Here is a 13,958-nt window from a genome sequence, read left to right as displayed (position 1 = left end):
AATTAAGACGAATTCCTTGTTCACATAAGTAAGTGAGTCAAGTGAAGGACTAAAGGAACTAGCACACAATGTTGTGCACTAGTCAAGTCCACCATAAATAATAATAATATCATTCATCATGATTTACTAAAAGTCTAGTAAATGTGGTTATACTTACAAGATTAAGTGTAATTCTAAATCATTGAAAAGTTTCAATGAATGACAGAACGAATAAATAGAATCAATGAAGGCAGAAAGATAAAAAAAAAGTTTCTCCAATCTAAGAAGAAGGGAGAGTACTTTTGTATCATGTTTTTATGATCGTCTTAGTAATCGTAGGAACCATATTACAATTCATCCTCTAAGGATACCTTAGTGCACTATTTTGGCTAAGAAGAGGAATAGAGAATTGTTGTAGTGGTTAAGTCAATAAGATGTATCGTACTTCATTCCAAAATCAAGTCTTAGAGTCATACTCCAAGATTGTGACTTGAGTGACATAATCTTAAGTAGGAATGTTCTTGCACTTGCACATTTTGGTAAGTCGTGATGTCTTGAATAAGACAAAGACCAACTCGTACCAAATTGCGTGTAGTTTTTGTCTTGATATAGACACACACTAACCCTTGGATATTTGTTTTTGTCAAGAAATATTTCTTGATAAGAAAATCTAATATGTCAAGAGGTCAGTGGGAGTCTAAAGTTCTTGAAAAAGTTTCAAGAACTAATCAAGAGTAAACCTATTAAACACTAGCATACGACTTGAGGTTTGTAACCTATCATGTTGACGTTTCTGTGCCAATCCGGTTGATTTAATTATGCATATGAGTTCTACGAGTTCTCAATAGGTTGCATAGGGGCAAAGCACCTTAATCAATGGAAGGTACATTGAAAGGTAGGGGTGAGCTGATCAATAACTTGGAAGCAATGGTAGGACCCATGATGGCAAGAAATTAAGAATGAACAAGTTCTGTCCATAAGAGTTTGGATTTGTCACAAACATTATCTTATGATTATGGTTATGACAAATTTGCATGGATAGGAACACATGCACCATAAAATCAAGTTTCATAAGGATTCTCTCCTTCATGAAAATGATTATGAGGAAACGCTTTCACTAAGAAATATTTTAAGGAGATAGTGGGAGTATAAATTTTATGCTGGAATGAATAACATAATCGAAACATAGCTAGCATAAATAAGGAGTCATACAGTAGGACCGCCTCGACCCAACCCACCATCACATATCCACAAGTAACATAATCGAAACATAGCTAGCATAAACAAGCAGTCATACAGATCTAACAGATCACTACAACAAAGCACATCTTATCTACCATGATACCGATCTAACAGATCATTACAACATAACAAGCATATGATAAATCAAGATAACAATCCAAAGGGCCGACATTGGTTCCTTCGACCCGAAAGTATAGTGAGGACAACTCACCTCACACTTCTAGATCACATTGAAGGTATCCGGCTGCTAGCTCACTAAATCCCCTCACTAACACAACAAAATAAACATTTAATTAATAATTCGATTACCATTTCTGACTAACAGACCATACTTAGGGTAAATGTCCACTTTTACCCTTTCCCTAGATGGGCTAATATCCATGCCCAAATCTTGATCCAAAAGGCCCAACAACAAATAATCACACAAGGCCCAAAATTGGCCCAATTTTCCAAATTGGGCCCAACTCCTAGTTGGGACTTACTCCAAGGTCCAACACTTCACTTGACCCAAAATATTTCTGATCAGATAGACCAATAAGGTCCCAAGCATTCAAGCCCAAAAGGTGGCCCAAAACTTGAAGACCAAAATCCGAAATCCAACAGAAGGCGTACACGGGGCGTACTCCTTCGGTAAGCACGGCGTACATCGAGCCTCACATTAACCCACATCAGGGTGGATGACCGAGTATGCAGGACGTACTCCTCATTATGTGGGGGGTACCCTTGTAGATCCAAAAGTCCCATTTTGTGATTAATGACTTAAGCACTTAATCCCAAACTTCAAATCCATGGTCCAAATTCACCCTAGAGTCATAAAGTCTCAAACTTTATGACTTTACATGTCCAAAAGTTCTTAATACAAGGTCTTAATCCATTAAGACCCTTATAACAAATTCGTGGGACACTTCTAGCCTTTGGGACCTCATTTTTATGATTAAGGACCCCTCCAAGGGTCTGAAAGGATGACTCAAAACATCCAGATCATGTCATGCTCAAGATGGAGCATTTAAGACCAAGAAGAAGCATAAAAAGAACCCAGCAAGATATCTATCAGTAAAACCATAAAGATATGAACTTATACCTTTAGATGATGGAGAAGGAAGCCAAACTCCTAGATCCAAACCTTGCTTCAAGCTTCCAAGCTTCTTGATGCACTTCCTTTTCCTCTAAATCACCAAGAACACACCAAAAGCACACACTTGAGATCACAAAGCACTCTCAAAGATTAGGGTTTGCAAAAACGTTCCAAGGGAGTGGAGGCTGAAGTATGGAAAGGAAATGAGCCAACGTGTTGCTTAAATACCCTTCAAACCCTAAAATTTAGGGTTTCCCTCTGACGTGAGTACACCCAGCGTACTAGGGTGCACCCTAGTACACTCACCGTGCACACATGTATGGTTAGCGTACTCCTCCAACTCAATTACCAAAATGTCATTAGGGATTTAAGGCATAACTCTTGGACTTAGGGATCAAATTAACATATAATTTAAAACAAAGGATGAAATAGAAAATACCTGAAATCTGGAATGTTACAAAAAAATCATAGCTTTAGGGACAAGCATGTCCTTTCCATTTATAGGGTAAAACAAGGGCTAAAGAGCCAAGATTCCATGCATGGCCTAAAAACTCAAGTCTACTTTAAATCTAAAGAGTCAAATGCTCCAAATCGCTTGGAGATTCAAAAGTTGCAAGCCTTATGAGATCTCACCTTCTAAAACCCACCAATCATGAAGAAAAGGGACCAAAATCCAAGATCTAACAACCTAGAAAAGAAAAGATTGAGTCTTGAACACTCACCCAAGTCCAGAAGCGAAGCTAGAAGATGAATACGTTGCTTGCAAGATGATAATCCTCACCAAAAGCCTCCTTCTCCTTCAAAAATTCCAACAAAGTATGAAGAATGAACTTTCAAGAGTGATGGAGGATAGGATGAGGGTTTCAGTGCTTGAGAGGGTGATGGAGTCTGAATGACCTTGAAACCTGAGCCATAATGTCATTTAAATATGGCTCAAAGCCCAAAGGAATAGGGTTTCACCAAAACTAGCTGCCACGTCATGGCACCTCATGGCCACACCGTAGTGGTTCATTAAAAGTCGTGGTCCATAAAATTATGCCACGCCATGCTGAGGCTCCACCACGCCGTGGCCACCTGGAACAATATTGAAATTTTCAAATTAAATTTGTACCTGAAACATGTGTTATATTGACCATCGTGGTTGTAGCTAGCAACCGCAGGTAGGGATGTCAACCCCGCATAAATCTATACGTACATATATTGCTTCGCGGATTAACGATTATAGTAGTGTGGGTATGCTAAGTGTTTAGACATAGGTAATGAATGGTATCTCACAATAAAATCCATTAACTAATGTATATGTATAACCCGCCCTATCTTGTACGTGGATAACCATCTGGACATAATGTTCGAGAGTGGATAGCCCTAACTTATATGTGGATAAGTCACTAGGAAAAATGATTTACGTTGAATAAGGTATAAGCCGAGTATGTTCAATAAATATATACGTGAAAGTGTATGATACTCGCTTAAAATAAATGGTTAATCTCTTAAGTACATGTATAAGTTTCAAGTTATAATATTTATAACTTATAAATATGTATTTAAACACGCACACGCACACACACAAACACACACACACACACACACATATATATATATATATATATATATACACATGCATTCCATAAGTTTATGATCTTTGAAAGACTACAAAGGTGATATCATTTCATGACATAAGTTTTATAACATACATTTCCCACATAAAATCATAGCATTATATAGTGATTAGCATATGGGCATATGACTAGTTGTTTCATTTTAACAACATAACATATGTATATATCAAGTTTGAAAACTAGTTTATGTGTACATAACATGTTACCTGTCAAAATATCATTTTATAAACTAGATATAACTTTTCACATAAAATGATAACATTGTTTGTAGTATGTTTTGCAGAAACCAAATATATGAGCATATGTATCCCCCACCCCCTGAAATGTATAAAAACTTAAAAATGGGGCCGTAAGCACTCACCTTAAGGTGTAATTTTCGGTTTTGACTTGAGGATGTGATTTGATTTTCAGGAAGCACCGCAAATAGCACGAAATGGTAATGAACTTGAACCTGGTTTGGAATTGATATAAACTCACAAAAAAACAACAAAACTCGATATTTGAACTAGGAAATACCAAAAACTAATTATCAACCCAACGTGGCAAGTTGGTGGTGACTGACGACAACCGAACAGCGGCACCAGTGGCGGCAAGGGGCTCCGACAGCCTCTCAGATGCTTCTTTCTTTCTTTCTGCCAGTAGCTACGACGAAGGGGAGAGGGGGAAGGTGGAAGCATGTGGAAGGAGGTGTTTGGGGGTAGTTGTTAAACAAAACAGGGGTGGAGGGTAGTGGTTTACCGACAGTTGAAGGGGCTACTCCAATGGGGAGTTCTATCTAAGAGAAAGAGCAAGAGGGTGAAAGAGAGGTTAAGAGTGTTTATGACTGTGAATTGTGATGGAAATGAGAAACCAAAGCTCCATTTTATAACGTCTAGCAAGCCTCACATGCCCATGCATGCCATGCTTTGAAAAACTAGTCAAACACATAAGAGGTCATGCTTTGTCCTTTGGAAGAAGTGTAACATCCCAAAAATACAGGCCAATAATTTCAATTTAATTATGCTATTACATAAAACCATCAGTATAAAAACATTGATAATAACGTCTCATGTCAAAACCCAAGTGTCAGTAATCCAAAACATAATATCATAAAACCATATCAGAGCGTAATCCCCAAGGATCTCATGTGCGGAAAACATAGTGTGATGCGCTGCGATCGAGCCGGCTCCTTTCCTCTGAAAACGAAGTACCTGAAACCAAAACTGAAAATCGTAAGCACAAAGCTTAGTGATTTCCCCCATCATACCACATACCATACAATCACATAGCATACATACTGCCGGGTAATTCTTGGGTGCCCAACCTACCCAATACGGCCATTCTGGGATGCCGACCCACCTGGTACGGCCATTATGGGGTGCCGACCTACCTGTGTCAAGCCATTATGGGGTGCTGACCTACCCATGTCAAGCCATTTTGGGGTGCTGACCTACCTGTCGGTCCTAACAACCGACCCTCAGGGACTATTCCACCCCTACTGCTACTATCATATATATCATAACATAAACATACTATCAAACATATTTGGGGTGTCCGAACTACCCTTCGGTCCTAACAACCGAACTTGGGGACTATTCCCCTCCTACTACCACTATCACATATAACATATCATGCCAGCATATAAACATATCATCACATACTTTGTTCTTCTCAAAGTTCTTTTCTCTTTTCAGATTCTTTTCAAACTCCTTTTTTATAAAATTGTTTTACTTTTGAAAATTTTCATACCAATCCCTTAGTTTGAGTTCAGACACACCCGATAGTATGTCCGAATCTCTCAAACCAAGGCTCTGATACCAACTTGTAACATCCCAAAAGTACAGGCAAAAAATTTCATTTTAATTATGTTATTACATAAACCCATCAGTATAAAAACATTGGTAATAATTTCTCATGTCAAAACCCAAGTGTCGGTAATCCAAAACATAGTATCATAAAACCATATCAGAGCGTAATCCCCAAGGATCTCATGTGCGGAAAACATAGTGTGATGCGTTGCGATCGAGCCGAATCCTTTCCTCTGAAAACGAAGTACCTGAAACCAAAACTAAAAACTGTAAGCACAAAGCTTAGTGAGTTCCCTCATCATACCACATACCATACAATCACATAGCATACATACTGCCGGGTAATTCTGGGGTGCCCGACCTACCCGATACGGCCATTCTGGGGTGCCGACCCACCCGGTACGGCCATTCTGGGGTGCCGACCTACCCGTGTCAAGCAATTCTGGGGTGCTGACCTACCCATGTCAAGCCATTCTGGGGTGCTGACCTACCCGTCGGTCCTAACAACCGACCCTCGGGGACTATTCCACCCCCTACTGCTACTATCATATATATCATAACATAAACATACTATCAGACATATCTGGGGTGTCCGAACTACCCTTCGGTCCTAACAACCGAACTTGGGGACTATTACCCTCTTACTACCACTATCACATATAACATATCATGCCAGCATATAAACATATCATCACATACTTTGTTCTTCTCGAAGTTCTTTTCTCTTTTCAGATTCTTTTCGAACTCCTTTTTATAAAATTGTTTTACTTTTGAAAATTTTCATACCAAGCCCTTAGTTTGAGTTCAGACACACCCGATAGTATGTCTGAATCCCTCAAACCAAGGCTCTGATACCAACTTGTAACATCCCAAAAATACAGGCCAAAATTTTCATTTTAATTATGTTATTACATAAAACCATCAGTATAAAAACATTGATAATAACGTCTCATGTCAAAACCCAAGTGTCGGTAATCCAAAACATAGTATCATAAAACCATATCAGAGCGTAAACCCCAAGGATCTCATGTGCGGAAAACAAAGTGTGTGATGCGTGCAATCAGCCGAGCTCAAGTAAGTTTTCCCCAAGATACCCATACATGTTATGTTATGATACGATTATGAGAACTGCATGCTAGATTAGGGTTGAGGATCTAGGAGGATACCTTATATGCCTACTGTATGTGCTTGTAGAATTGCATGCTAGTGTTGATCAGTCAGTGATAGGATAGCCTGTTTAGGTTATGCCTGATTGTATGAGCCTTTGAATTGCATGTACAGATTCCTGATTAGAGAATAAAATGATCTGATTGGAATATGATGGTTAGATTTTCCATTGTCTGAATGTTGCTTGCTTTGTTCTTTGTGGGACTCTTAATAATGTGAGCTAGCTATTAAGTGAATATGTTAGGTCACATGGGACACAGGCCGGATAATCTCAAAGTGAGAGACTTGACCCTATTGCGCAACTCTTGTCTGAGTCCAACCGTTCTAGGGATGGGTCTTTTACTCGAAGGATTATCTGATCTCTGTTGCATGTGGCTATGCTCATGAGGTAGCTAGTTGACATTACTGGGAATCTTTCAGCAGCTGAGGACTGGGTGGGTACGGAAACCTAGGGAAGCCTAGGATATGTTTCAGTAGGCTAGTGGTGAGGATGATTGAGACTTGGGAGTACCAGTTTGAGGAAGTGACTTAGAGGATTCGGGAGGATTGCTGATGAAAGTATGGATAGGTATGGAAGGTAGTATTGGGCCCGTACTACTGAAAGCACAGGATCCATACTCGAATCAGTGAGAGTCTTGGAGAATCTGAGAAGCTTCAGGAAGGAGTTAGTGACCCAGTTTGGGGACAGAGGATGTTGCAGTTGTTGCAGCTTAGCCTTTGGCAAGCGAGCTAGTGAGCGTGACAGGGTGTCAGACCCTGAGGGATATGATTTCCATGAAGTTGCAGATGCGTGATCGATTTGGATCACTTTGAGAAGAGAGGTTCCCGATAGGTGCGTATAGTAAGGGTCCCGGGAAGAGACCCATGATTTCTGATCATCAGGTGAAAGGCCAGCAGGGTCGGAGTCAGTGCAACACGTACAGGACAATGCACAAGGGAGTTTGTCGCTCCGAGGGTTTAGGCTACTTCAGGGTAGCAGGGTTGATCATGTCAGCAGAAGGTGATCAGTATTCCTCCAGATGTTGCGAGTATGTCATCTTCTATTGCTACTAGATGGATGTTGGGGATACGTATCGCGTTAGAGTTATGAGTAAGTTTGGATAAGATAGATCTCGGGTCGGTTTCCTGCTAGTGTTTGGGTTATCAAGGATCATATATGCCATCCTGCATGCCAAAAAGTCGTTGATGAACCTACAGAGGGATGCATCTTGTGAAGTGGGTTCCGCATGTACCGTTATCATTCCGGATCTTTGTCGATATTTGTGCAGGAGTGTTGTTTGGAAGATCCTCGTTCAGGGTTAGAGTGATAGTTCTCCAGTGAAGTCAGCGTTCAGGGGTTCTATCATTGTTCAGGTATGGTCGGTAATTGTCTATTGATGAACTTTGGAGTTCAAGGCACTGCCGTTGCTAGGACAAAGCTGGTGGTATGAAAAGGGTAGTGTCAGTCGCGGGTGTTAGATGCATAAGTTGGTGGTCATCTCATGTTTAAGAGAATTGTATTTTCGCATGGGCTGTGTTCGGTTAGAGTTCAGTGGTACTGCAAGATTGGAAATGAGAAAGAGGATTCGTCAGCCAGAGTGAAGATTGAGACCTTCAATTGACAGCATGAGAGATGGATTGAGGCGTTAGATTGGACCATATTTCAAGAGTACTCTTCAACATTTATGAGGATTGGCGATCTTAAGGTTTGATTGGTGATGGATCGCTAGCAATGGTAAGTACAAGTTGTCATCAAGGGGATATTAAGAAGCGAGAAGGATTGGAAATCCTTCAATTCTTGCGTGCAGTGAAGACTTAGTTGAATCTAAGTGGGGGAGAGACTTTTTATAAAGTTCACCAAATGTGAGTTATGGTTGCGCGGGATGCAATCTCTTGGGTACCATGTCAACCAGAAGGGTATTCTAGTTGATCCGGCCAAGATTGAGGCCGTGATGCAGTGGGAGATTCGAAGGTCTCCATCTGAGATTCGGAGTTTCATGGGTCTAGCAGGTTCCTACCGGAGATTTACATGGGACTTCTCTAAGATTTCGGTTCCTTTGACCCGACTGACCAACAAAATCGGTGGCCTTTCGCTGGGGGCCTGAGCAGCAGGTAGCCTTAGAGAGTCTCAGACAGCGGTTGTGCGAGGCACTTATTCTCACCATGCCAGAGGGTGTAGATGATTTTGTGGGTTACTATGACGCTTTGATCATGGGCATAGGTGCGGTACTAATACAGTGGGATCACCTGATAGCAAGTTTTGGGAACCAGGTTAGAGTTTCAGTTAGGTTTCAAGCTCAGTTGTGTGTTAGGTCGAGTGCGTGTTCGATCAGTATGGAAAGTGTTGTAAGACTACGGGGTAGCCGTAGCATTCACTAGCAGTCAGAGAGTATGGAAAGTGTTGTAAGACTACGGGGTTAGCCGTAGCATTCACTAGTGGCCAGTTAGCATGAGAAGTGTTGTACGACTGCGGGTGTAGCCGCAACATTCACTAGGTTAGTAGATAGTGTGAGCGCGTTGTTAGGATGCAGAAGGAACAGTAGTACCCACTAGATCGGGTGTAGCAGTAAGGATAAGGAAATCCACGGATTGGATTTCGGAATTACCCAAATGGATTAGACCTGGTTAAGCCAGTGATAAGACTGTAGGAACGCCACTACAGTTATGAGATCAGGGAAGTAATGGACTGCTTAAGGACGTGTGAGATAAGGCTACCATTGGTCAGGTAGCAATCACTTTTAGTCCTAGATTTGAGTATGTTAGGATTCGACACATGGACCCGATCAGTTAGACCAGAAGGCTATTAGAGCCACAGTGACATGATAACTAGTGGCAACTAGTTCCAGAGAAGGTTTTGTTCAGAAGTCGTGTGAGGCAACTAAGTGGGAGTACATTGGCTCCGCTGCCGGGCAGGAACCCGACATTTCAGACGATTGGCGAACAAATAGAGACCAAGGAGTCTCATTAGATTTTGGAAAGTAGCAATGTAGCAGCATACTGCTTCAGGCAGTTCAGTATTCGGGCAGTTTCAGTGTTTGGGCAGTATTAGCATTTGTGTTTCAGGTTGAAACTACGGACGAAATAACTGGTTGATCTGGGAAGTGACAAGTCACTCACAGTGGGATCAGCTGAGCCTTGGCCAAGTATAGGTGATCTGCAAGGATAATTGGGTCTGTGAACCTGTTTTATAGAGAGAACCTAAAGCTATTAGAAGTTGAGTAGCATGTTGAGGGATGAACGGACTGGATTCAATGATAATGATTCATTATGAGTGGTCTGTCGGGGAATCAGACTATCTCAAGATAGTAGATTCAGATGAAGTAGATGTGATTCTGTTGCGAGGAATTCGTTCATATGAAGATATTAGGGCTTTGCGAAGATTGGTCACAGCTACCCTGGGAAGGACAGGGTATGCCCACGACGGTGATCATGTTACTAGAAGTGGTTTGGCATATAAGAAATAGTAAGGAGTGATTTTGAGGACGAAATCTAATTTAAGTGGGGGAGAGTTGTAACACCCGTTTATTTATTAGTTAAATAAATAAATTAATGAACGAATGGTAGCCCTAAAATAAATATCTATATATGTGTGGTGATGGTCTCGTGGAGCTAATCGTCACACTTTAACAGATTGAGGTTAAAAAGTGAAAATATGGACTTAATAGGTAAGTGTTAATGAAGTCAGGGACTAAATGGTAACTTCTGGGACTTCATTTGAAGAGATTTTGGGGACAAGGGGTTGTTTGGTAAATTAGAAACCGAATTTGTGAAGAATTATGGAAGTAGGGGTTATATTGGTAAATTTTGCACCTAAGTTGTAATAGATTTTTAATTTTGGGGTCTAAAAGGTAAGATTTGTATTTAATTGGAAAAGATTGGTGGGAAGGGACCGAAAGTGTTAAAAGATTCATTATATGCCGGGTATATATCCCTTGAGAACCCTAACCCTAGCGGGAGAATGAGCCGTCACCCCTCTTTCTCACGTTCTCCACAGCTCCACCAGCCCTCCTGCCGCCGGAGAAGTTGTGAATGGCTTAGATCGTCGTGGGTTGCCGGAAAATTAGATACGAGGTTGCCATTGTTGTGCTCGGTGGGTTTCGCACCACTACTTCCCTTCTTGTTCCTTTCCAAGCGTCGCTGCCACCGATACCAGTCGAGTTAAACCTCGTTTGCAGGCCATCTCACTAAAGCGCCGCCATTGTACTCCTCGGGTGTCGTCGCTACCCATCCCCGTCGAAGAAAAGACGTCGCCGGACGCTTGGCGTTTGTTGCTGTTGTGATCCAGCGACCGCCGCCGGTTATTAGGGTGCCATTTCCGCCGTTCGTTACGCCACCTGGTGGGTAGTGGCTTTTGGACCCTATGCGTTGTGATAGCTTGTTGGCTGGTAACCGCGAAGAACCACCATGGCTGCCACCCATGGTGGCTACCTCCTTGTCACTTCATTTGCTGCCACCGACCACCATGAGGAGGGTGGTTGTGTGCGCGTTATGGGTGTGTGTTCGGGTGTGCTAGCTGTGTTTGGTGTTCGTGGGGTTGTATATATGTAGTGGTCGGATGTTGTAAGGGAGATGCTAGGCCGGAAAGTGAGGAAGACCGCCACTGCCACTACCGTGAGGTGGTGGCTGCCGCCGTGTACCACCATGGGTGGGTGTATTTTCGTGCGTATGTGTTTGTAATTAGATTAGGGTGTGCTTGTGTTGATCGGATGGGCATTTTAACTGTAAGAAAATTGGATTAATGAAAGAAAAACCGAGAACCACCACCTTAGGATGGTGGCTGCCGCCACCGACCGCCATGTCGGGTGGCGGTGTGCTTAGTTGTGTTGGGATTGCTAGTTTGGGGATGTTTGGTCAAGGGACTAAAACCCTAATGAGCCTTGAAACCCTAGTGGGCCAATGAGGCTTAATGGACATAAAAGCCCAAACATGTGTCTAATGGGCTTAATGGATCCTAATGGATCCAAGGACTTAGCTAATGGGCCTATTGGGCTAAGATGGGTTGGAAAACCCTAATGCCATGAAACCCTAATTTTGGGGAATTAATTGAGACACAAGGGACTTGTTAATAACCTGGAATATTAAATAGTAATCATTGGCGTAAATTAATCTAAGCAATATTGTGCTTAATGGATTAAGTCCTTAATGGGTTGAGTAGGAAACTTAACCCTAATCATCATTTTATGTGAAACCCTAATTTCACTTGGGTTTATTATTGGGCCTTTCTATTGGGCCTTGATGATTGGGTTATTAAATGGGCTATCCAAGATCAAGCAAAATGGTCTAGAGTAATTTAATGGGCGTAGGGTAAGGCCCATGTAAGGGGCTTGGGCCCAATTTGGAAAATTGGGCCATAGATGGGCCTAGTTTGGGCCTTAATGATTATATGATGTTGGGCTTTATAATGAGACCACGTATAGGCCTAGGCCCAATTTGGAAAATTGGGCCATGTGTCAAGCTTTGATTCCTAATTGACTTTGGGCCTATGGATTGGGCCTTGGGCTTGAATAAGCCAAGCTAAGGGTAAGTTAGTAATTACCCAAAGAGTGTACGTATGGTTATGTATTGGGACCTATGCTATCAATAACGCGCTATAGCGGTGCTATAGTGGCACTATAGCGTTTTGCGGTGTTACTGAACCGCTATTTTGAAATAGCGTTTACAAATAGCGCCGACGCTATTAGCGGCGCTATTGGCCGCTATTTACCGCGAAACTCATCAACATTATAGCGACGCTATACCCGCTTTTACAATTTCATACATATTGGGCTATTTTGACAAAGAAAAAAACAATTGTGTGTTATTTCAATATTAAATCTTTATTTTTTTTAATTAGTCCACTACACATTTTGTCTTAATAAGTCCAAATAATAAATATAATTAATTACAAACTACAAATCAACAAATGACAACTTCCCTTTCTCATTTGTTTCAATACTTAGAAACCACGAACGATTTGAGCTGTAATGACATTTTGACACTTTTTAGTTTCCATATAACTATATTAGAATATTATATATAGATTATGTTATGTTTTTATATGATTTTTTATGACATTAATTCCACATAGTATTAATAATCTAATATATAATTTTTTTATAAATATATAATATAAATTATACATAATATTAAAAAACCGCTATACCACTGCTATACCACCGCGATAACCGTGATTTCAAATAGCGGCATGTGACCGCTACTGAAATTTGGACCGCGATAACTGCTTAGATTGGGACCCAATTATTAATTTGGTGTTATTTTGGTGTTGGCAGTTCGGGAATCTGTCAGCCAGCAGTTGGGGTCGAGTTCGCAGGACTTCAGCAATGTGGGATTGAGTCTGCGGGACGTCAGCAGTGTGAGGTGAGTTACCTTCCAGTAGCGGTGGGTCTACGGCCACAATGTCGGCCCACCAGTAGGAGTTGTATGTTAGATGATTGTCTTTGTAATATCATCTAGGTTTGCTACTACCTGATATGTTATATGCTGGCATGATATGTTATATGTGATAGTAGTAGAGTTCGGTTGTTAGGACCGAAGGGTAGGTCAGACACCCCAGATATGTCTGACAGTATGTGATGATATGTTTATATGCTGGCATGATATGTTATATGTGATAGTAGTAGAGTTCGGTTGTTAGGACCGAAGGGTAGGTCAGACACCCCAGATATGTCTGACAGTATGTGATGATATGTTTATATGTTGGCATAATATGTTATATATGATAGTGGTAGTAGGAGGGGAATAGTCCCCAAGTTCGGTTGTTAGGACCGAAGGGTAGTTCAGACACCCCAGATATGTCTGATAGTATGTTTATGTTATGATATATATATATATATATATATATATATATATATATATATATATATATATATATATATATATATATATATATATATATATATATGATAGTAGCAGTAGGGGGTGGAATAGTCCCCGAGGATCGGTTGTTAGGACCGACGGGTAGGTCAGCACCCCAGAATCGCTTGACATGGGTAGGTCAGCACCCTAGAATGGCTTGACACGGGTACGTCGGCACCCCAAAATGGTCGTACCGGGTGAGTCGGCACCCCAGAATGGCCGTATCGGGTAGGTCGGGCACCCCAGAATTGTCTG

This window comes from Lactuca sativa, chromosome 5 (assembly GCF_002870075.4).
Source record: "Lactuca sativa cultivar Salinas chromosome 5, Lsat_Salinas_v11, whole genome shotgun sequence".
Classification (NCBI taxonomy): domain Eukaryota; kingdom Viridiplantae; phylum Streptophyta; class Magnoliopsida; order Asterales; family Asteraceae; genus Lactuca; species Lactuca sativa.
Note: the sequence above shows the minus strand (reverse complement) of the source record.